Source organism: Carettochelys insculpta, chromosome 8 (assembly GCF_033958435.1).
Source record: "Carettochelys insculpta isolate YL-2023 chromosome 8, ASM3395843v1, whole genome shotgun sequence".
In the NCBI taxonomy this organism is placed as follows: Eukaryota; Metazoa; Chordata; order Testudines; family Carettochelyidae; genus Carettochelys; species Carettochelys insculpta.
The window spans coordinates 40,552,263-40,577,864 of record NC_134144.1 but is presented as its reverse complement, the minus strand read 5'-3'; the positions used below and the strand labels follow the sequence as shown (position 1 = coordinate 40,577,864).

Sequence of the window (25,602 nt, the reverse complement as noted above, 5' to 3'; positions counted from 1 at the left end):
AAAAAGTATGTAGAAAATGTCAGAGCTGTTAAAGTGGAAAGTTTAGAAAATGTCTAGTGCACAGGATTCTTTCCTCACCTACAACTTTGGCAATCAAGTTTTAGTAGAAAGGATTTGCCCATTTTGTAACAGGTATGAAATTATATAGGATACCTTGGGAGTCTATTCTCATACTAAGCATGCACGCATATTACATTGAGAAAGATTCATAATCAGAAACATCCAAAGACATGTTCATGCACATTTCACATACTAGATGTAAAGGAAGTTATAAAACAGTCATCAGTTCTGAGCTAAATTAAAAGGAAACCATGCAAGCTTTTAGACACATGTATAAAAAACACACCACCCACTTCATATAGATCAATACGAACTGGACCAATGCCCAAACAAAAGACGCTTCAATTCATCCACCCTCTCAACCAAATTTTCCCACTATTAAACCCTTCCTGTCAGTTTTCCTGCCCCTTCTGTATCCCCACCCTCAAAACACTTAACAATTGGGTTAGCTGTGTAAGACAAAGGCTGCCTGATCTTGCCTCTGGCAGGTCAGCAGGGCTAATGGAAAATGTAATAGAGGAGAGAGGGTATATTTTTGTCCTGGTGGTGGAATGCACTTTCACCTTCTTCACAAAGCAGCATTGCCAACTCAGCATTGCCACAGGTACAGAGAGAGAAAAATAAATGTAATACCTAGCTCAATGCCGTCTCCCTCCCCAGACCCAGGCACCCCTAGTCCCCTGCTCTAAGCCAGTCCCACTCCCCTCCTCCAGAACCAGGCACCTCCAGCTCCTCACTATATCCCAAACCCCTTTGCCCAGATCCAGGCATCCCCCCTAACCCCCCACCCCAACACGATGCCAGTGACTCACTGGCACCACCAACACCCCAAGCCCCCGCCACACACTTCTCCCACAGAGTGATAGGGTGAATATACAGAGTGTGAAGCTCAGAAGAGCTGCATTGAATGGCTCAAAGAACTGCAAGTTGTCCACCCCTGCCTTACAGGCTCAAAAAACAGAAGGCAAAGAAGCCAAATGTGCCACTTTAAAAGAGTATCTCACGAGGGACATATGCTGTTTGGCTCTGCTTTTTCCATTATTCTTGTTTTGTTTAAAAGCATCACTCACAGTTTTTGAACGCGTGGAGTTGGGAATACAAAGCCTTAAGTAGCTTTTCCATGTGACCTATAAATTGTTTAATGATTTGAGACTCCCCCGTGTTTCAGTCTGTTCCAACTGATGCTATGGTATTACAGTTTGTGTTTATACCAGCAACTCCCCCTCCCCCAGTTTAAACGTGGGAAGTATTACACTAACCTCCTCCACTAACTCCGATGGTATCAAAACAGGGAAAGTAAGACTGAGAAGTAGCAAGAGCCAAAATTATTTAGGGCTTTACAGTCCAAATAAATAGAACTCAGTGGGACTTTTTGAAGGGATTGGGAAAAAAAAAGGAGTTTATTTTATTGAAGTCCTCTCTGTGGGATAGATGGAACAAGCTCAAACAAAAACTTTCATGCCCCTAGCCAACACTCAGCTGAAGGGTCAGACAGCAGATGATGTGAATGCATCTCTAACTTTCATATGCTTTAGTGTTCAAAGCTTTTTCTGCAATGCCTCGTGGTAAAGGCACCTTTTCATTTCATCTCCATTTTTATTACCAGTAATATACCAGTTGAGGAGAAACTCATCTGCTCTTTAATTCTCACTGGAACGTACGATCCCCCATAACATCATAGTTAGTTGTTGAACTGATTACGAGGCCAAAGAGGTCTTTTAAAAAAAAGCAAATATTTAGCAGCAGTAGACTAAGCAATAAAAAGTCTCTGTTTTATCTGAGCGTTTATCTGAGTACCTTTACTGGAAAAGGGGAAAGCAATAGAGATATGATGCATATGCAGAAAGCTGTCTACACTGAAACATCTCAAAGTTTGTTCTTGGAGGTATCAGCAGCTCTCTAGAGTTTGCTCATGGAGAAAAATAAATTGTGTCCACAGCTTCTAACAACTCAATTTACAAACGTTCCTATACAAAATCCCGATTTGAATGCATGCTGAGGTACACTGCTACTCAAGAGTACATCAGAAAAAAAAATCTTAGATCAATTTCAAATATATACATTGCATAAAAAGCCATAGTTGTCCACTCACACCTACCAACAACACCAAGAGACTGTCCATTTTTCCCCTGGTGGGAAAAAGACAGGTAATACTGGCAGCCAAAATTAAAAGGCTTTAGTATCATCTGACAGCTCTTTAATCCAATGCAGTTAATCGGACACAGCAGTAAATGACCACTGGGCATATTGTGTAAGAATCTTCTAGTCTGTGCCTACGCTGCTCCTCCCTTTCAGAAGGGGCATGTAAATGTAGCAGACTGAAAATTCTGATATTCATATCAGTGCCTTATTTACATAATGGCGCTCACTCGCTGCATTCGAAGTGCTGCTTTTGAAATGCAAAATAGCCATTTAGATGGGGTTCCTTTGAAAGGAAGCCCCGGTTTCGAAAGCACCCTTCTTCCTGTAAAAAAATTAGGAAGAAGGGCACTTTCAAAATAAGATGCTGAATATTCATATCAGCACCTCATTAGCATTTTCAATCCACTGTATTTACGTGCCCCATCCAAAAGGCAGGGGTAATGCAGATGCAGCCCTATTGAACATCTTCTGTCATTTATGCCAGTTGCTCCCCATTTACTTTTGGCAAATTACGGTTTATTTTTAGGGTATAAATGCAGCTTTTTAAACTGGTATCTCTGGGATTTTTTCTTTAAATAAAAGAATCCTAAAATCAGAATATTGGCAAAGTTCACATATTTCCAAATTATTTTTCCTACATAGGCCATGTCTACACTATCCCAAAACTTCAAAATGGCTACGCAAATGGCCATTTCAAAGTTTACTAATGAAGAGCTGAAATACATATTCAGCGCCTCATTAGAATGCCGGCAGCTGTGGCACTTCGAAATTGACGCAGCTTGCCCAGATGGGGCTCCTTTTTGAAAGGACCCCACCAACTTCAAAATCCCCTTTTTCTTATCTGCTGTTAGGAATAAGGGGATTTCCAAGTTGCCAGGGTCCTTTCAAAAAGGAGCCCCATCCGGACGAGCCACACCAATTTCAAAGTGCCACAGCTGCTGGCATTCTAATGAGGCGCTGAATATGTATTTCAGTGCTTCATTAGTAAACTTTGAAATAGCCATTTGCATGACCATTTTGAAGTTTTGGGATAGTGTAGATGTAGCCATAATGTTTTATTTCAGTTCGAGACACAGATTAGATATGCATAAGCAATACTTCAAAATACACTGATAGTACAAAAATCCATTGTCTACCTGCAATGAATGCCCTCATAGAAAAGTCCAAGAGAATTTAACAGAAGTATATCCTTGCTATCGTGAATCAGTGAGCCTATAAATATTTCATTCTCAACTGAATTCTGTTCATGGTTAGAATAATTTGTTTAAGTATGAATTTAATAAGGTTTTATTAAAATCCCTAGGATTTTTCCCTTCCCCAAGTGGATAAGAGTTGGGGTGGGGGGGAGAACAACCAAACAGTAAAGTTACACACCTGCTTAACTTTATGCATTGTAAATAGTCCTATCAATTTCAAATGTGTAACTCTTCTCAGGATCAAGGCTTCAATATAGTATCCATCATCCAGCATGATTTTAGTTAGCTGGCTATCCACTTATCATGGATGTGGCCAAGTTTCCCATAAGCTTCATTTACAGCCACCAGTTCTGGCTCTCAGTGTTCCATGCTGTTATCTAGCTCTAATTTACCTCTAAATGTCTTCTAAGAGCCTAGTAAACAGTCAAGTGTTGGTAATGTGTTAGACGATATTGACCTCCTATGGTTCGACAAATTCTCTGGTTTAGCACTGGTCAGGTCCCAAAGGTGCCGGACAAAAGAGATTCAACATATATCATGATGCTGAAGAAAAGCCAAGAGAGCTGTTGAAGGGGATGCTGGCTAAAACCAGTTTGATGCAGGAAGGGAGGGAAATTTTATATGGACTTTATATGTAAACTTGTGACTAAACAAAACCACAACAGGATACCTGGCTCCATTATCAATTTATCTTCTAAAGTAGAAGAGCCTGCAAAACCCCATATTTTAGCTAACCACTTGCATCAAAAGGGTGTAAGGGAAAATATAGGTGCCACCATCTTGGGAGAACACTGCTTTTATCACTCTGCTGAGTGCATTCTATTTCATCACTATGCCTTTCTGGCTTCATGGAGGCCACCCTCCAAAAAAAAAAAAAAAAAAAACACAACACTCACAGATTATACTGTACATATCAAAAGTATGTATCTATGTATTTAGACTAATGTGGTGATGTGCTTTTCAGTTGGTGCTGCATATCTAGATAACGTCAGGGTAGTTGTCTGGTCATCGAGATTAGGTCTGAGATACACCTAACCACTTGTAAACTGGAAAGCCAGGCGATTAGATACTTGGGATATTTTGTAGGGAATGCAAACATTTGGCCTCAGATGGGTAAAGTCAATGCCGGGGAGGAAGAAGGGATTATTGTGTAGACACATATAGGTATTTTGGGTTTAGCCAGGGATCATCCACAGTTCAAGCCAAATTCACAACTGTAACTGCCCCACTCACTGATCTACCAAAGCAGCCAGCACCAAACCTAATACACCAGCCTCCCCTGTGTAAATGAGCTTCCAAAAAATGTAAAGACTTCATGTTCTCAACAGAAGCTTAACTTTGAGCAGCCCTTTATGTTACAAACTCATGCATCAATCACAGGTCTACAAGCAGTTGCATCACACTAATTTGTTGGAGAAGAGCACAAGATTATACTTTTGTCCAAAGAAAAGTCTTATTTCGCTATCAAGAATGTCTTGCAAATGGTCAGTAGCAGCTTTATGACACCACCTTACCATAAGATAATTACTATGCTACATCAATTTGGCTTGAAACCATGAAGGATACACACCACCAAATGGCCTCCAGAATCTGGCTTTACAACCCCTCACTTTAAGTTCCAGTCCACACCATGGAAACATAAGAACGTGTGAAAACAAAAAAGCAGACAAGAACGTGTGGTGTTTTCTTCCCATGTTGGCCTTGCTTTTCTGTAGGTGAAGAGCAGGATGCAGAATTTACTTGGACAGGGGTAACTAAGTGGGTATACTACTACTTTGAAGTCTGAAGAGGACTGACCAGAACACCCCATTCTAAAGACACTGAAATAAACAAATACTCCACAGGGAGAGTGGCCCTGGGAAATTAGTAGCTGAATGGCAATAATCAGAACACTGTCCCTTTCAGGGCCCGGAACCAGAAATTGTGCAGTGCCAAGTACAGCACAGTGTCCTACTCTCCCAAACAGTCAGTGAGGAGCTCTCTGAAGTATGGCTACCATATCTCCGAGACATGGGGGGAGGGCGCCTCCCAGCTGCACCAAGCCCTGGAGAGCTGGAGCTTCCCCGCCTCAAAACCCCAGGAAAGCGGCAGCTGTGGGTGATCCCAGCCCCAGAGTCCTGGGGAAGCAGAATCCATGGGTGCTCCCTTCCTCCAGCCCCAAGGACCTAAATACAGAACAATTCATCCCTTTTAAAAAATAAGTAGGGATGCCTTTTTGGTGTTCCAAATATGGGACAGTTGGTCACCTTCTCTCTGAAGCATACTGCATATGTGCCTCCTTCTCTGTCAGAACTGGGAGCATGTTAATAGAAAGGAAAGCCGGAAGTAGCATAGTGAGCTCCATGTAGGAAGGTCAGATCAACAGCTCAACTAAGAACAGTCTAGGGGCAAAACAAGAACTCTAGATGCAGCAGAAGAGCCTGAGAGGAGCATGAACAGTTTTGTTGCTATGACAGATTTTATTCTGAAGACATTGTAGACTATTTTGCACTGCTTTAGGCTACTAAACCAGCCACAAGCAGTTAGTGGTAGCACCAAAGATGACCATGGGGTGCTCCAAAAGACCCTGAAAAGAGAAAACACAGCAGGGCACTGAGGGGCCCCTTCTGGCCAGGAGGAGGTGCTCAGTAAACAGTAATCCTGCTACACAGGGAACAAGACTTACATATTAACTCCTCACCAATTAATAATACGATTTAGAAAAGGATAAGACTAAGCAAAACTATTGTGGCGCTGCTCAAAGACCCAAATCAAAATGAGGATCCTACTGCACTGAACAAACACAGATCAAATGACAGTCCCCTACTTCAGACAGAGATGACAATCTGGTCTACTATAGCTGCTCCAAAATTCACTCCACACCTAGAAGTGCAAGGGTCACCCTTGGGAATGGCATGTCTTCCAGACACAGAAAGAATGTGTCTGACTGGTTGACAGCTGCCACAAGAAGTGGGAGGGATGAGGGAAGGGAGAATTACTGAAGAAAAAAAGTGTTCTTCCTTCTTTTTGCAGTTACAGTTTCACAAAGCATTAGCTGTGAACAGTTACAAAACCAGCTAATCTTATCCCTGTAAGCTGCCAATGTTGGGGTCATGAGACAAAATGCTCTATGCAACCAATTCTTACAAACAGTTGAAATGAGGCTTTTAAACAAGAAGAACTTGTGGTGCAATGATATATTATAGATGAAACAGATTCCCACATTTATAAAAACAGACATGATGACTACGCACTAAGAAACCTGCGTAAGTCTTAGTAGCAGTGACAGCAATAATATGAAGTTGTTTGCTACGTACTTGGCAGTCAGATCAGTAATCCAAGATAACAGTTAAACTGAGAATGTGTGACTTCTATCTTTGAAGAAATCATAAAACCTACTTCTAATTCCCCTACATATAAGCCTATTAATATTGTTGTAGCCCATGAAAATAATTATTTTTGTTCAATCAAAAAAAAAAAAAAAAAAAACACCAAGAAGTTTTTCCAAGAGCTAGAGAGCAGGCGGACTCCAACACCCCTGCCAACCTATCTCCAGAGAATAATTCCATCACCTCACCTCAATTTCAGAAAGCCTCCCTGTCAGAAATCCACTTGTCAACTTTCATCCCCATCATTAAAAATACACAGCCAAATAACCTGTATTTAGATATAAAAACATATACTGTAACTCTTCAATAATTTATGAACACATACCATTCACATGTGGTCACATTTTAGAAACAGACAGGAATGCTAAACAGATTAAGTGTAAGTCTACTCAACTAAATTAAGTCCACCTCTGGTCTACAAATTCAAAACTATGTCAGTTTACAGCTACCAGAGTAATTAAATCACTTTTACATGCCCACATTATTTTCTGTTCATCAGTGGTGCAAGAAAGTTTCTCAATATATTCCCTCCCCCAAATATCCCTGTTAGGAGAACAGCTTGGTTAAAATGATGATGATTTCTACAATTATTCCTTCTGAACAGTATAATTTAATTAAGGGGGTAATTATTCAATAAATGGGAATACACTTAAAAAGGAAATATTATAAGCTTCAAATATGAACAAACTACTACCGTGCATATTTCTTTTGGAAATCTGTCTAACATCATAAACTAATTCCTGTGGCTGCCGAATACACTTACAGTTAATAAGATTGAAATATGATCATATGACATTCTGTGTTTAATAGACAGAATATCACTGCTACGCATTATAAATCTAACTTTTAAGAATATAAAAAGAATGGAACCATGTCCCAATTAATGCCTGTGCTGATGCTATTTCTAAATATAAATACAAATGCAGGAGCATTTTCCTGAACACCACCACTTTGCCTTGAGCACAGAAACGTAGGGAGCTCAAGTGAATTGGACCCAAAGAGTTGCTGACTCCAGAAAGCAGATTTGGAGCCTGCAACATGTTTTTACCTTCACCCTCAGCTAGTCAGGTAATTTTTTCAAGCCCTGCTGAAGACTACATAGAGCAGTGGTGGGCAACCTACAGACAGTAAGGTTCTATGTATGGCTCACGAGACATTGTTTACTGCTACCTATGGATTGCCGGATTCTGCTGGTTTCCTTCTGCACAGTCCTCCCCCCCGCCACACACACCATTATTTCTAACATGACATGTACAAAGTTCAGTGCATGCTGATTGCACGTAACCTTGACTGCGAGAGCCTTGTGATCCCTCTGCATCCAATAAAAGCACTGCATATTTTAGTTACGCAAGCAACATTAGCAAAAATTACTCTATTCCAGGAGACCATCTCGGCTACAACAATCTTGCAGCCCATAGAAATCAACGAGGGCCACTCATGCAGCTCACTCGCTAGTCTAGATTGTCCATCACTGACAGAGAAATATATACAATTCCAGTTTACATTACTACACATGATGAAGCTTCAATAGTTTCAAAATCAGTCACAATCTCCAAAGGTTTATAACTGTTTCCTAAAAAATTAGTTCTGGATTGAGTGTTGGCAAAAAAGGCCTTTTTAAAGTCATGTTTCAAACTGATTTGTTGGCAGTTTTTAAACTCTGGAGATGTGGAGCCAGGAAAGGTTTGTTTGGCAGGTGTAAGTGGCCAGGGGAAAAGACGTGAGCAGTGTCTTTAAATAATAATTTGAAGAACCCTTCTACCAAAAATGTAAGGCAGCAGTGGTGGTTTGGCTCCATGACAAATTGTTAGGTGTCATCAATAATCATACTGCTAAAATAGTCACTGTAATTTTTTCAAGTTTCTGATGAACATTGAGAGTCACTATACTTTTTAATTTCATTCCAAGCACCTGATCAAGCACGTATTTCAGGAAGCCTATTTTGGGAGGAAGGCTGGAAGATGACATGGAAATATTTGGGGATTGGAAAATGAAGAATTACAGAGGGCTGCCCAGAACACAGGGTAGAGGAATTTCAAAATGGTCAGATCATCATCAATAGTGTTAAGAATCATTAAAGGAGTAACCTAAATATCAACACAATTATAAACAAAAATACGTATAGTATGTAGAATAGGAATTTTAATATAGCTCCATCAGAAAAAAAAAACTGACTATATGCTGGTTAGAAGTGAATGAACACCAAAAGATGCCACTTTCAAACTTCTATTAAAGACAAGGCTGCCTTAACCATAACCAGAAAAATGCACTGAATTTGTACTACAGCAGGGAAAGCAAGGTATCTACTAGAAAAGATGCATTATTACAAATCCTCCAACATCAAATGGATAAACACAAAGAATATGCTGATACTTCTTTTTCTATATGAACGTGTCAGTCATAGATGGCAATGAAATGTATATATTGGTCACCAGCTCTTTGGTAGAAAACTGCTCCAATAACCCAAGCAGTAGACACTGTTAGTAACTCCAATTCTAGGAGGAGCAGTGTTCTGTTCAAAATATATATCATATATTCAAATAGCAAAAAATTTGAGGAAAGCTCCAGTGGCTTTGCCCCAAAAAAAGTTCTTTTAGGTCACCAGGTACCTCTGATGCCTTTGGAGCAATGTTTTTTGTTCTAACCTCAGCTCTAGGCTCATGATGCGTTGTGTATAGATATCTGATGAACAGCTGACTGACATATCCTTGTCAAAGACTTGCCATTAGTTAACCAGTGGCTCCAATGATGGCCTGAGACTCTCCTTTGGATGAACACATAAAATTGAAAAAGCCTCCTCGCCACCCAAGAAAATCATCTCATGAAAAATTGGTGGACTTTCTGAAGTGTTAATCTGTCTGGAATTTGAGAAAATAAAAACATTCACAAAAACTACATTTTAGAAGGGAAATAGGGGAGAAAAAAAAAGTTCCTAAACTGCAAGAAGGACTAGCATAAAATTGTGAGATGCACAGAAAAAAGCAGATTTTACTGTATGACTGGGTTGAACGATAAAATATTTGGTGATGTGAGAACTGCCGAGAAGGGAAATCTTGCTACATACAACGATTATTTCTACAATGTTGCCAACAGAGCAGGCAGAGCTAGATGCAGAAGAAGATCCTAAAAGGGTAATGAGAGAATCAAAAGGACAAACAAACGGGAGAATATAGATGGACATAGGAACTAACATGCTGAATCAAATGTGTGACTCATTTAGCCCAATAACCCATCTCCATGAGTGACCAGCACCAGATGTTTCAGAAGATGGAAAAAAATCCCTGTTGAAGGGGGCTGCAGGATAACCTATCCTCTATGAAGGTCTCATCCCAAACTATATTGCTAGAAAGTACCTTAAGCCTTGATGCATGTTTTATATTCCTTCTAACTCTGGAATACAGTAAAGACTGAGAAGTCATCCAGAAAAAGAGGAGAGTTGAGAAAATAGGAAGTAGGCCTAAAATGAAAGTTGTCAACATCATTGTTGATCCTCCTCCAGAAACTAGAAGCAGCATCTGAACAGGAATGAGGCAGAAGTTACTGGGAGAGAGCATCAAGGATGGAATTAGGGGGGTAGCAGAGCAGTGCTGAAAGTAAGTCAAAACAGGAATCCCGTATCACGGATCAATTGCAGGGTACAATCCAGACCCCCAAGAGGTCATGTCCCACCTGCTCTGTAATGCTATGTGTGTCACAACACTTTGCAGGCATAGCTCCCAAACTCATCCACTTATAAATGGTAAAACAGCAGACAGTTTACACAGTGGGTGCTCCTGTACAGCCTTTGCCCAGCAACATTAACCCCAGCAGCCTGTAGGCAATGGCCCACTCATGTCCTGGTATCCAGCAGCCTTGGTTATTACTTGCACGGTGAATCCAGCACACTCTCAAGTCCTGAATTTTTCCCAAAACATATTGCTCTGCACTGTCCAGCTCAGACACTGGAGGTCCAGTCTCCCTACAAGGTGCAGTATTCAGCCTTTTGCAACTTTAATTGGAGTCACCAACCAGTTCAGTTTAAACAATACTGGGTTACTTTATATTAAAAATAAAGACAGGTGTACTGAACTACAAAGAGCTTTTAAGTGAGTACTAAGGTATTAAAGCAGGACCAGGCAAAATATGGCTAGTAGGCTGTACCCAGCCTGCGACACTGCTGGATCCAGCCCACAGACACAGCAGGGAGCACCCCCAACCCCATTCAGAAAAGCTGCTGTGGGCCTTGTTTGTGTGGCAGCAGTTGCAAGCCCAAGCCGGGGGGGGGGGGGGGGGGCAGGCTTCAAATGTTGCCTCCACCACCAGCACAATCCCACTCTCTCGTTTCTGTCCAACAGGAGCTTCCTGTTAGAAGCATAGTGTGTGAAGCTCCCGTGTCGTTCCCCTCCCTCCCCTCCAACTCCCTGCAGACTTGTGTCTATTCAGAGACCATAAGGTCCCTGCCACAACTGGAAAGCAGAGAGCCTGCCTGAGGCCACACCTACACTTACTGGGAATGTCGACAGCTACTATGCAATTTTAGATACACCACTTGCATACCTAAAATCAATTTTGCAGCCATCAACATTGGTCCCTGTCCTCAGTGCAGAAGGTCAATGGGAGCACGCCTCTTCTCAGCACTCCTTAATCCCTGCAGCTCGCAAGGAGTTAAGGGGTTGACATCGACCCCGGAACACGCCGTTTTATGCGTGCACAAAACGGGTCACAGGAAGACCGAACCTAAACATGCGATCTTCCCTGGTACGTGCAGATGTAAGAAACCTGCTGGGCATCACCCAGATAAGTCTCCCACCCAGAGCCTGCCTCTGACACCCCAGAGCCTCCCTCCCACTCTCTGCTCCCCTACCTCACATAACCCAAACCCTCTGCCCCTCCTCCTGCAGCCATACCCCTTCCTAGACCCTGCACTCCAGTGCCCTGGCCCCCATCACAACTGCCTTCTGCACCTACACACCCTCCCAGACTGCACACACACTACCACACACCAATCCCTTACCCCAGACTCCTTTCTACACCCAACTACTGTCCCAGACCCCACCCCCATCACCTCCATTAATATAATTGAAGAGGAGTGCAGCCCTTCACCAATTTCCCAACTGTTGGGAGTGGGCCCCCCCCCCACCTAAAAGTTATTAATGCACAGGTGGGCAAAGTCAGAAATTGTTGTAAGAAAAATAAAATGCTTTCCTGTAGCTAAAACTTGAGAGACTTGGCAAAAGCTTACCACAGGCTCCCAGTAACACTAGTGACTAAAGTGTTATTGCCATATGCTCTCAAGGATTGCCTCTTTTCTCATCTTGGGTGAATAGTAACAGAGAAGTAGCCGTGTTAGTCAGTATTCTAACAAAACAGCAGTAATGTAGTTCGATATGAAGAGGTGGGTCTCTTTCACCAAAGCTCATCTCCTAAGTGATCTTGTTAGTCTTTAAAGTGCTACACGACGCCTGTTTAGTTTCATCTTATGTGAAACAGAGAGAACAGGAGAGATGCCTAGAAGTATTTTTGCCCAGTCACCCTTCTAAGTCGATTCTTCTGAGGATTCTCTCTCAAAGCAAAGTTTATTCAAACAGTAAAAGAAAGTGACGTGGAGTCTGAGGTTCAAGTGGCGTCATGCTCTCTTCTCTCCACTGTGTGCACTGCAATGTGGATTTTCCCTGCCTCCTGCCATTTCCCACCCCTCTTCTTGCCTCAAGAACCCCATTTATTAAATTAAATGTAAAAGTAAGGTAAGCCGATATTCCTGTTTAGAATAGACCCGTTTAACAACTTTTCCCTTGTCAGGGCTGTATGGGTTTGAACATGTGCTATCATATGAATGGAATTCATAACATTACACACAACCTTGTTACATTCATTTCACCATAATATTCACCAGCAAGTTATTAGTTTTCAAACACCTCGCCACACATATTTTATGCAAATATTACTACAATAGTGTGCATACAGGACATGAAAAATGAAGAGTCAGAAACATCAGCTGAGAATTAAGAAATACTGACAAAAACCACAGAAGGGAGAACAGGGGTTTGGGTGGGGAGTATTCAAGTAGTGATCACAGAATGGGAATACAGGGAATTCAAGAGAAGGCCACAGCTGGGAAAGTTCAGATCAAATTCATTAATACAGCAGGCAATCAAATGCTGGTGGTCAAAGAAGGATGTTGGAGAATGGCACTGAAGGCGCCAGGATATGAAGATTGAAGTTTCCCTACATGTGGGGAGGGATTGAGCAGAAGGGAGTATCATCAAGTTGTTGAGTCAATGAATCAGAATTATATTGCTGAAACTCACACTCAATACTTAGTACTTAATGAACTTTCTGAAATCTGAATTCAGAGTGGTCACCTCATAATACATCTGCAACACCAATTCTTCTTGCCTCCGTCACTGCATGGAGCAACAGCCAGTTAATCCATCCAAACACACTATTGCTACTCTCTACTCATGATGCCATTCTGACTTGATGTTAAAACTTGGCCTTACACTGCCGAGACCTGAAGATGGTATAGGTTGAACCTGTCTAATCTGGAACTCTCTTGCCTGGCACACTCCATAATCTGTCATCATTTTAGTTAGCCAGATGGCTACTTATGGGTGTGGCCAAGATTCCCATGATCCCATGAAGTTTTACAGCTACCAGTCCTGGCTGTCAGTGTTCTGTGATGTTATTTAGCTCTAATTTACCTCTACATGTCTTTTAAGAGCCCAGTAAGCAGTAGAAGTGTTAGTAATGTGCTAGAAAATATTGACCTTCCATCGTCCAGCAAATTCTCTTGTCCGGCACTGTTCAGGTCCCAAGGGTGCCAGATGAGCGAGGTTCAATCTGTAAAACCCTTATTAAAAATTAACTTGCTGTTTATACACATTTTCTTTCTCTTCAAGTGAGCATAATGATCAAGGCAGGCAATGCTTTCTTCCAGTATTTTTGCAGACCACACTTCTATTTAGCTAGCTGACAAGTACAGTCTTGACACCTGCAAATCAAGCATCCACCACATTCCCTGTTTTGCCTCTAATTCTGACCTACAACTACCATGAGCAAAAGTAAGAAGTTAGTTTATTCTCCTTGCCCTATGAATCATTGTCAAAGTCAATGAGCATGCCAGTAAATCAAGAGGGCATCTACACTTTCAGTCACAAGCAGTAGCGTTACATATCAATAGTTACAGTATATTTGATATTGCACACTGAAGATGCAAGAGAGTAAGTCACATCAAGCTGTGGAAGGGGCTAGTCATTTAGATCCCTCCCCATAAAAAACATGTCATGGTTAAATATTCTCAGGGAAAGAGGAAAAAATGTTTATTCTATCTGCAATAATAAGAAAACCCGTTGCAGCTCCATCTCAGATGCCCAGACGATTCCTCGGAGGTCCAACTTATTGTATAACATAGTCATCCGTAAGTCAGAACTTTTCACTCTGTTAGATGGCTTATACATCGTCTAAAACTCAAAAGCACTTGGCAAATAACATAGCTAATGTTGATCAATATCACTTAGCGCTACCATGAAGTTTTGTTTTGCTGCATTTTTAACTTAAACAGACCACATTTTGAGAACCACTATCTTAGGTCACTCATATTACAAGGGACACTTGCTTACATGCACCCACACCAATAAACTCTGAGGGTGAAAGGCTATGAACACACACACACACAGATTCAAAGTAAGGAAACCTAAAACAAAATGTTTAAAGGCCTGATTCTCAATTTATATTAAGGCCCCTACCCATTGCTGTCAGCACTGTCAATGGTACCAAAGGCCCTACTTACGTATAACAGGACAAGGCATTAAATGTTCAAGGCTCGCCAATGGCCTCTAAAGCATAATATAAGTGGGTGATTCAGAAGGATAAAGTTGAGACTTCACCCTAAAAAAAACCACACTATCCAAATTTCTAAGTGTTCATTTAAGATGTAATTTGTTTGGGACATAAATTAACACATTACTCAGCAGGCAAGACAGAGCAAAGAATAGAAACTGTACGGCCACTGGCATTTGAAGGAATTTAAGATCATGACTTTCCTTACTGTAGAACAGAGCTGGTATTGTTTACCCTGCTCTATGGGCTGTTCAAAGATGTCTTTTTTAAATAAGATTTAGCCACATTTTCCATACCAACCACCAAGTAATTATATTTCCAGAACTGAGCTGGCAAAAGAACAATCTTCTCCACACGTTTCCTTGTATACTACATATGTTTATTTTAAAAAAAGCTGCCTGCTCTGCAAACCATAAGTAAATTTTAAAAGCCAGTGCAGCAAGTGCTTTATTGTAGAAAAAGTTTAATTCGCAGCTAAAAATATTCACATGGGATTCCCTATGCTGGTGAAAGAAAACAGAGCAAACAATTCTCATCTTGCTGAACAGCTGACCAGTATTTTAACTCCCTGGAAACATTTCCCACATAGATCAGGGTTCTTTCTATTCCTTATATTGAAAAGGAACAGTATTAACTGAGGTATGTTTTCATATAAATGTCTACATACATACACTTGCTAGAAAGTTACATCAGTTTTTATCTAATTAAGTAACTTTCAATTCTAATACCATTTGATGTTGAATTAGCCGTGTAATTTCCCTTCCCACGCAATTTTTTTTTTGTATATCAGAAACTACATATTCATCTGTATTAGAAAGCGTTAGCCCATAGAAATGCAAGTTTTACTACAGAATATTTTGAATCTCATTGAGCTACAGGAATGTACTAGGCTACCTTCAGCACACAGGGTTACATTTCAAACCACAGGACTGCATCACAGCTGGGGATTCAATTTAAATTATCACTGCTTGTGGATATCCAGGGGACAACTCAAAGCAATGTGTTAACTCTCTACTGTTGCCTGCTGTACAGCCAAAGAATTTCTTCTTCATTATGCTAAGACAAGATGTGGTCGTAGAACTCTACGGGGATCTCAGAATCAACATCTAGGTTCCTCTTCATGTGTTAAGGACTTAATGTCAACTTGCCAATACCCACTGAGTTGTACAACAACAGATAGAGTCAGCAATATGTACAGTGAAAAGGAATTCCTACACTTAGACAGCAGGCAGCAATGTGAACATAAATCAGAATGCCAGGTCTGCAGTTAGAGAAGATAGTAAAAGTTGAAAAACTTTAGAGAGCAAAGTATGCAAATAAAATCTATAGATTCTGCATCCAGAAGGGACCACTGTGATCATCTAGTCTGACCCACAGCATAACACAGGCCTGAAAACATCTCCAAAATAACGTCTAGAACATAGCTTTTAGAAAAATATGCAACCTTAATTTAAAAATGGGGAGTAATCCAACACCCACCATGATCCTTGATAAACCATCTTAATGGTGAGCGTATTAACCACTGAAAGTTCACACTTTATTCACAGTCTGAATTTTTCTTGCTCTAACTTCCAGCTGTCTTGAGATTTTCCTTTTTTCTGCTAGACTGAATGGCCTAACACCAAGTCTTTGTTCCTTGTGTAAGTGGGTTTACACACTAATCAGATCATCTCTTGTCCCTCTCTCTGTCAGATAGTCTCAAGGCTCTCAGGCACTAGAATACATGGTCATTCTCACTGCTCCTCCCTGAATCCTCTCCTGTTTACCAATATCCTTTTTGAATTATGGGCACCAGAACTGGACAATATTCCAATAGCAACTCTACCATTGCCAAAACACACAGATAAGAACCTCTCTACTCCTACGCAAGATTCTAGATTCATTGGCTGTTTCTACACATGCCACTTGTTCCAAAAGCGACTGGCTAGTAAATAGCCTGGAAAATGCTAATGAGGCTCAGATGTAAATTTCTCCCACCTCATTAGCATATGGTCACATGATTCAGAGTCCAGAAGCAGCTCTTCCAGACTCCAAAACAGCTGTGTAGAAGCATGGCCTCTGGGAATCTCCAGAAGGAAATCCTCCCTCCAGAAGCCCCATCTTCCTGAACACTTTCTGCAGGGGCTCCCAGAGGGAGGATTTCCTTCCAGGAGATCCCCAGAGGCCGTGCTTCTACACAGCTGTTTTGGAGTCCAGAGGAGCTTCTTCTGGATTCTGAATCATGTGACCATATGCTAATGAAGGATCCATCTCTCATAGAACCAGCTCAAGCCCCCACCCAGCAGCCTGGGAAATTCACATACCTCTGTGCTCAATGGAGAGGCGATGCCTCCCCACTTGCAAGCACAGAATTAGTGTAGAAAGGAACTTGTAATGAAAGAGGCAGAGAAGTCACATGGCATTAGCTTGGGAAAATACCACACCCATAGTTCATAACCAACCTTCAAGTAACTGTGCCAGCTCAAATGAATTGAGCAGTGTCCTTTGCCTCTCAGGTTCACCAGTCCAACACTGTAAGGTTCCCATTCACATACAAAAACTTTCTCTGTACCCACCTTCAAATGCCCCACTTCAACTTTGCAAATAATCTCTAAAGGACACATTCCCCAAATCCTGCAGCACTATTAAGCTCCCACTGACACATTTCTTGCACTTAATTTGCTCTTTAGATGCAGATACCTTCTAAATCTATTCCAGGGGAGAATGAAATCCCTCTGGCCAACTACAAAGGGTTTCTCCTTTTCTCTCCTCTCAACATATGCTACTTTGCAAGTTATGCAGCATGAACTCTGATGTCATGGTACAGGACTGCTTGCTTTTTTGAAGCCACAGACTACCGCGGCTGCTACTCAGACTGATTTCAAAGTCTCTCCCACCCAAGCTGCTATCTTTGCATATAGACAAAAGATCTCAGTCTTCAGGATTATAATGCATAGTTAATCATTTCCTACATAACAGAATGCTAATAAAGGGGAAGGGAGGCTAAACTACAAACGCCATTTTTGCATGGCTTTTCCCTTCCGTGGATCTTTGACAAACTATTCATCAACTCCTTAGTTTCTTATTGGCCCTTATTTTCCCTTTTGACAGGATACCGTATCCAGCTTGGACAGAGATTTAACATAGCCCTGCCTACTTTTCCTCATTTACATGATTTCTGTCAGATTTTGATACCTAGTAGCTACATTCCCTAAGCCACTCAGGTTTCCTTGAGATTATTCCCACAGCATCACCCTCTGATGGTGATGTTATAGCCCTACGCTATCAAAGACACTACAGACATGCAGTAATGTCTTACCTGACTTGTTTTACTGGGAATCACACCAAATCTAAAATGCAGCACTTAAGCACCCCATGCAATTGGGGCAGACAACTATTTGATGCTGTTTCAGTTTAAGCAGATCCAATAAAAACCATACATGGCAGCTATCTAAAAAGTGCTGGTTATCATCAGCTCAAATTCTTGTATGGAAGGTAAACAGTACACCAACATTGACTATTTTCGCTAGAGCTTTTGAAGAGCAATTTTATTTGTTATAAATATGCAGAAAAACAACATAGTAAATCTATACATGACATTGTTGCTAGTTCGATTTTTCTCCTTTAATTATTTGTTTATTAAATCTATTTTCTGTGTTCCTTACAACTCCACATTATGCACGTAATTCATAACTAGCAGCATCCATCCAGAAGAGGACCAGAAATGCAATGGCATAGGTGATCTGACTCTAGATTTAAGTGAATTGAAGATATATGCTTCCTCATATCTAATTCGAATAGGGCTACTAATTAGCTTCCTAAGCATAAACTCTTGCTCTCTTTAACCCATAAAAATATCCCTGTGTATACTGAATGAAATTTCACGCTTCCATAAAAGATTCCGATCTAAATGTGTGCTGTATACCCTGTAACTTCACACAATAATTCCATGCAGAACCCCAATGTCTGATAAAGTGAAAGCCGTATACCTAGATTTTCAGTGGTACTAATGAGATTCACATTTCTTTCATAACTACCACTGCAGCGAACTTGGCTTTTAGAGGATCTTACATTATTAATGGAATTTCATAACAGAGTTCATAGATTAGACAAAAACTTTTAGAACTGGAGTAAAGGTGTTTGCTGAATGTTGCGAAGTCTCATATTAAAGCGATGTTAGCGTTTAGAAAAGTTTATATAGTTTTAAAATACAGTTTATTATGCTTATAAATTTTGTTTTCTACATTATTCTGGAGATTTGTATAGAAGATAATGGGTCCAATTCACTGCAGATGCATACAAGAACTAATTGCTGTTTTGTCTATCCAGCCAGTAGTGTAAGTAGACCATATGCAGCTACATACATATTTTTTGTAAAAAGGAAAGCGGTGTTTCACATAATCAGTTCTCTGATCATTATAGTTTTTAAGAAAAAGACGGATCTCTACACTTGCAATAAAACTAAGAATCAGCAGAATCATATAGGCCATAATAGTTATCCCAATGATTTATCAAACACAGAGACTACTTTAAGGTCATAAAAGCTAGTCTATTTAAAAATAACATAACACTATCAATTTACTCATGATTAACCCCTAGGAAAGTGCAGAAGGTAATTAAAATATATTTAAAAGAACCTAGACTACTCTATTTTTATACCAGTGCAGATTGTCCAACCTGCTCAAGGCTATAAAATAAACATGGCGTAGGAATCACCAGTTATTTTCCCCAATCAGCTAAATGCCAAACTTTTTTTTTTTCCCTATTTGGCTGGCTCTAAACCTGCATGGAGGCAGAGAGTCTTTTCAGATAAATTTCTGCTTTTACTTCCCTTCTCTTCCTCCATCTCACCACTGCAGAAAGGTGTACTGGGATTGGTACTGACAACCACCAAAAATAATTAATTTGCCCTATTACAGTAATCCCTCGATTTACACAGAGGCTGTGTCTTGGGCAACCTCCACATAAATCAAATTTTGTGTAAATTGGAGGGTGGGGTTGGGGAGATTCATGAAATTCCCCTGGCTGGCGGAGCAGGCAGCTGGGAGAAGTGGCAGGGGCTGCCACGTGGCCCCTGGCTTCTCCTACTGGGGGGAAACAGAGCTGCTTGCACCCCAGTTTCTCCCAGCTTGGAGAAACTGTGCTGCAAGCAGCTGTCTGCATGCCAGGCTCTCCCAGCTGGGGGAGCAGTTTCAATTTGCACTCAACTCACATTAATGAGAGTTAAGCACAAATGAAAATTGCATTTCAAGGGTTTACTGTATTTTTATCTACCTTAACCAACAAAAAACTGAAAAGCAACAGAAACGCTGAAGCAATCTGCAGATTCAACAACTACAAACAACACATACTTGGGAAATGATTTTTCAAATCTATAATGGTTAGATGCTTAACATTTTTAAAATGGAAATGTAAATACTGCAGAAATTGATGGCTCAGCCACCTTCCCTCTCTTTCTTGCCAAGCTCTTTCTTCCCCTCCAGTAAAGAGAGATTTTCCCCAGCCTGAGCACAAGTCTGCTTTTTGTTGTAAAATTTTATAATGTTTTTGTCTGGCAAACAAGTGTGCATTTTCTGTCAGAAACCATTTTAAAATTGAACGTGTTTAATAAATGGAAAAATTAATCCTAAAAGAAACAAAATCATGTTAGCTCTATAACTGTCTACAAAACTGCATTTATCATTTGCCAGCATTGGTCCAAAATCTACTTGCCTGTCTTCTACCATGAGTGACATTTTACTCATATTTATATAAACTGTCTGCTCACTCTTGTATTGATGTAATGCATACTGCAACTCACATGGGTCAAATTCTTTTTTCTGAAGTTTTAAACCTCTTGACATTTGTACCTGTTCTGAATTCAATCCCATCTAAAGAGAAATTGGTCAAATTTACTGCCCCCCACCTTTTTCTCAAAAAGATACCAAAAGAAGGGTCCATCTACAGTAGTTTCTATCAAATGATTAGTTTCCCCCTCAATAAGCACAAGATGACATGCAAACATTTAGCCTTTGAGAAATAATCATGAGATTATTTGGGGGATTACTTCCCCCAAAGCTCATAATGATGGCAAACTCCAAAGAAAAAAGCTCATGTAAATAGATAAGTGTAAACCATTACAGCAGTGCAAAACCATGTAAATTTCCAACCTAAAAAAAAAATACCCTTAACAGTTTTCTAGAATTAAGGGGTTTAAATGGTATTTATTAGATTTAGAGTTTAGAAAGCCAGTGCTAAATGCTGACATTTATCAGTAGATTTGTCCAGCAATTTCATTAGAGACCATTTAAAACGGCATTTTATTACCAATGACTGTTGTTAAGCCCTTTTAGTTAGCACCATCGTTTAAGTCCACCTGCCTATATGAGTAAGAAAAATGCTGTCACTATCATTTGGTAATCAAGAGCTTGTCTATACTTACCAAAAGATTGACGCACTGATGATTCATCTTCTGGAGTTTGATTTTGCATATCTGGTGAAGATGCTGCAAAATTGATCTCTCTGGGGTCAGCAGTCAACCCCTGTACTCCAATGCTATGGCATGGAGTAAGGCAGGTTGATGTGAGACTAGAGAGGCTAGGTCTTCACTAGGGAAATAGGTTGATTCAGATATAAGCAAGGATTTACACTTTTTGTGTAAGACCTGATTCTGCAGTCCTTATTTCAAAAAATTACCAGTTAAGTTGGAACAGTGTTTTCTTTCACCAGATAGTCAAAAAGAGCTACATTAACTATTAACTGTGCAAACACATGTGTTTCAGACTCAGTGCTTTGATCAGCAAACTCAGACCATCTTCAGGAAATAGTTAAAAGTGCTATTAGTTAGATCCAGTAATAATGAGTTAGGAAAATAATCACATTAATTTTCAAAGTAACAATTACTTAAAAGGTGATACATTGCCTGTAAATATGCCCCCAGGACTAAACAGAGTTAAGTTTTATTAGCTACATTTTAGCAACTGAAATACACTTGCTGACAGACATTCTTAAGAGGTATTAAGAAAAAAAAGAAAAGGGGGGGGCCTATTTTACTGATTTCCAGCAAAAGTATGACAACTGAAAATCAAGCCTTAAGTTAATAGTAATATGACTTGTTTCAGACCTAAGAAAACTATAAACAGCTTAAATGGCATCAACTCACATCTTTTAAAAGTTAAATTAAAAAAAACTTGATTTCAGAAGCACTTATGTTCTTGCATTATTGTTATGTACTTGCTCTTTTCCTCGAACAATCTTGATTTGCATGCCCAAAGTTTTGAAATCACAAGAAATAACCCTTTCATTCTACCTCTATGAACTGTTTACTTGTCTTTTAAATGTAGATTACCTTATAAGTATAGAAATAGTACAAGGCCATAATACCCATTCCCAACAGATTCAATTTACCAAGTGGACATAATGGGACTCGAAACATATTTATAAGTCCAAATTTAATTTTCTTCTGCTAATCTAACAATCATATATCAAATGATTGTATTCCCATGTACAGTCTCACATTCCAAAATGTGTTTATGTTGATACAGGTGTTCACTTACAATTTACTTCACTGTTTTTGTATTACTTCAGAACTTAATGGCCTGATAATCAGTGGTGCTAAACACCTGCAGTCCCTCCCCTCCCCTTTTTGCTGTTTCATATTGCCAATTCCTCTTAGCTCCCTAACACCCCAAAACAAAGGGAATTCTGTTTGAGAGCAGTCTTGTTTACAAAAAAGTATACACTACTTCCATGTATTGTACAGTATTACTACACTTACCACTTAAATTTTTAGAGGAAAAAAACAGTATAGTTCATGAGTTTAACTATACAGATAAGAAAGGAAGATAGGCAAAAAATGCCAAATTATTAGTTTTACAGCATTAGAAACAACACAAAACTGAAAACAAGTACAACATAACTGGTCTGAACCACTGGTATTTCTTATCAGCAACATCAAGAAAAATACAAAACAAAAGGCTTCTTATCTGTGACACTAAAATATTTTAGAATATTAAAACAGAAGTTTAAAAACTGGATTTAGTTCCACCCCCCTAACACACACAGTATGCTCTTTGCATACCTTTTGCATTTCCCATGGGCCCATTTTCACATTATTCTAGTTAATTTCCTAGCTCTCATACACGAGCATATTACTGCAAAGCTTGAGCTCCAAAGAGTAGTGAGGAATTAAACATTTGTTAAATAGCACTCTAACTAAAGTTTTGGGGTCCTGAGAATTTTCTAGTCTAGTGCCAATGTGCACACAGACAATGAAATGAATAAACAGGTTCTGACTTGCTTCAAAAGAAATTCCTTTCAGTAATGTTCAAGAGAAAATTAGAGCCTCACCCACTAAATAATTCCAAGGAGCTTGTGGGGTTTTTTCAAACACAGAGTACAAGGACACACACAGCTGACTTATCCAGTCATTTGCTTAAAATGTTGTTTACCTCAAAGGCAGAATAACATTCCATGAGCAGGCAAAGAAGAGTATATGACAGTTCTGATTCTCTGGTTCATACTCTTGACAAGGTCAGTGCCTTTCCTTGCCAGCTAAATCTTACGAAAAACTTTCCCACAAACTAGCTTTTCGCCCAATCTCGTGCCACAAATGCTCAATACAACCAGCCTGTTTGTTCAGGTGACATTTCATCACATGCACTCCACAGGTGGCAGCGCCCTGGGGGCTGGAAAGTGAAAAGTTAAAGCCGAGAGACCCAGGCGCTTTGGAGCTACCAGCCAACCAGCGCTCTCCGAAGCATTGCTTTGCTCTCTTGCATTGGTCCCCTAACACTGCCCTGGGTTGCACAGTCGCCCCGCCAGTCAGAGTCACAGCTGCTGCCCCCGCTGAGTCACAGAGCCCGGGCTGCCTAGCCCCGCAGTCCTGCCCAGGTATTACCTTTCAGGGCTGGCTCCACAACGGCCCTTTGTTGAACTGCACGTTGCGGAGGCTGAGGGACGTGCCCTGCCAGGTGCTGCCTGCGCTTACGTACCCTGCCCCCTCCCAGTCAGCGCAACCTCCACGTCCCAAGCCGGGCTCCCGCGCTAGGGGGCAGCTCGGCCGCAGCAAGCAGACGCTCCCGCTAGCCAGCGGCAGAGGGCGGCGGCTCCGGCACACAGCGGGGCCCTCGCACACACGAGGAGCTGGAATTACCGGGAGGGAGGGCTGCCGCTGCCCGCCCGCGCGGCTGTCCACTCGCTTAGCTGGGCTGGGGCTCTGAGCTGGCTCGGCTCCTCGGCACCCCCCCCCCCCCCCGCCGCCACCACCTGTTTGCAAAGGGCTCCCCCATCCCGGCCAGCCGTGCCCCCGCACACACGCTGCTTCCCCCCCACCCACCGCGCGGCGACCCGGCCCGCCGTACAAACCGCACCTTGGAACACAGCGTCCTGGAGCGGCCCCCAGCTACCCCCGCGGGCCGCCGCAGTCGCTGCGGCTCGTTCTCTCCCAGCGCTGCCCCTGAGCCCGGCCGGCCGGCGCAGCCTCTGGCTCGCCCTGCGCTGGGAGGCGGGGGCAGGGCTGGCCTGCCTGGCGCTGGAATTTTCCTCTTTCCCCAGCACAGCGCCTGAGCCGCTGCTACGGGCTCCGCTTCCCCGCTCCCACCGCTAGGGCGGGCGGGCAGGCGGCGAGAGCGCTGCAGGTGGGGAAAAGGCTCGAGAGAGGCGGAGCACCACCAGCAAGGGGCCGGGGTCGGCTGCCACCTGCGGGAGGGGGCTGTTCCCGAGAGAGACGCTGCGGGTATAGCCAATGATCCCTCCCTTTCTACCAACCATCCGCCCCATCCTTGCCTGCTCGGCTCGCGCCGCAGGACCGCAAGGCTGGGAGTCTGCGGTGCCGCGCTCTCCCCTCTGCGCCCCTCCTCCCTTCGGTCCTTTCAGGCCGGGCACAATGACAATTAGACGCAAGGCGGGCAAAATTGAAACTGATTAGTCGGAAAGCACCTGGCAGGTTCCTTCTTGCTGCTGTGCAAATACAAGCCGGAGGGCGGATTTGCTTCTACTCATGACCCGACCCAGCGCAGCGTCCGGCTTCACCAAAACTCAGGCGCCGAACTAAATCTAAAACTTCAGACAATTTCAATAGGGCCTTGTGAAGGAACGTTGTCAGTTTAATCACATTTGTGTCATCCCCTCGCCCCGATTCTTGGAAGTAGCAGCTATTGTTCTACAACAGATTCGGGGAAATGTTTCCATTTTGTTTGTGTCCTGACAGGACAACACTTTAACCTGGTTTATCTCACAGATTTGCTCCGTTGCGGCCTTCAGTGTGTGACTAAACAGGTCCAACAGTGCAGTGCCTGCACTAGTCCTGTATTGTGAATATCTAACCCATAGAGAGGGTTTTAACAGCACAATAAAATATAATTCTTTATTAAAATGAAGTTTACAATGTAACACTTCCTTTTTTCTTTGACTTTTCACTTTTGGCAATGCAACAAACTAGTTTGAGTGGTAGCAAAACTGGGAATCTTACATTGTATCAAATGATTATTCTGTTAGGAATATTGTAACAGACATTGAATATGTTATGCTTTCCTTTTCACTGTGGCTGTTTTTCTTAATTGTCCTCTCACTTGGTTATAAAGAGTACCTAGGCCCAAAACTGCCTGATCAGTCAGATTACCCCTGTCCTGTATAATCATATAATATCATGGGGCACACCCACCTAGCCTATCTCATTGTCCCACACAGAAAAATTATGGTTAATCATATGAGCTTCCACAGCGCAGCCTGCTGAGAAATAGCATCCAGTAAACCCGTTGAAGCGTGATCCAGGAATGCATATGAAAGTCTCTTTCCCCACTTGTCTCCTTCAGTCATTTTTAACAGTTCTGATGACCCCCTCAAATCGCCAAATGCCTTCCCTCCTGGGTTTCTTTGAAGACTTAGAAGTCTTACCAGACCATTTAGCTGCTCTATCTCTGGAATAGTGCCCAAATGACTCAGATGCAGTCAGATTTCCACATTCAGTCTAGGATGACCTTATAGGTTACCCAATACAAAATAAGCTAATACACTTGCCTGGTAATTCTTGGGTGCAGCCATCAACTGGGCCATACTAC

The 25,602-nt window shown here is 41.6% G+C and overlaps 1 protein-coding gene across 3 annotated transcripts in view; it reads right to left on the bottom strand.

Annotated features, from left to right (window-relative positions):
* Window positions 1–24,018, bottom strand: part of COBLL1 (cordon-bleu WH2 repeat protein like 1) — a 115,597-nt gene extending 91,579 nt beyond the window's left edge. For 2 of the 3 annotated variants that reach the window (XM_075001608.1, XM_075001609.1), the window contains exon 1: window positions 23,914–24,018. The gene's annotated coding sequence lies outside the window, so the exon portion shown is untranslated. Of the gene's footprint in view, window positions 1–22,992; window positions 23,062–23,913 lie in introns of those variants that run through there. The other variant, XM_075001610.1, reaches the window with a different exon arrangement.
* Window positions 24,019–25,602: the final 1,584 nt, after the last annotated feature.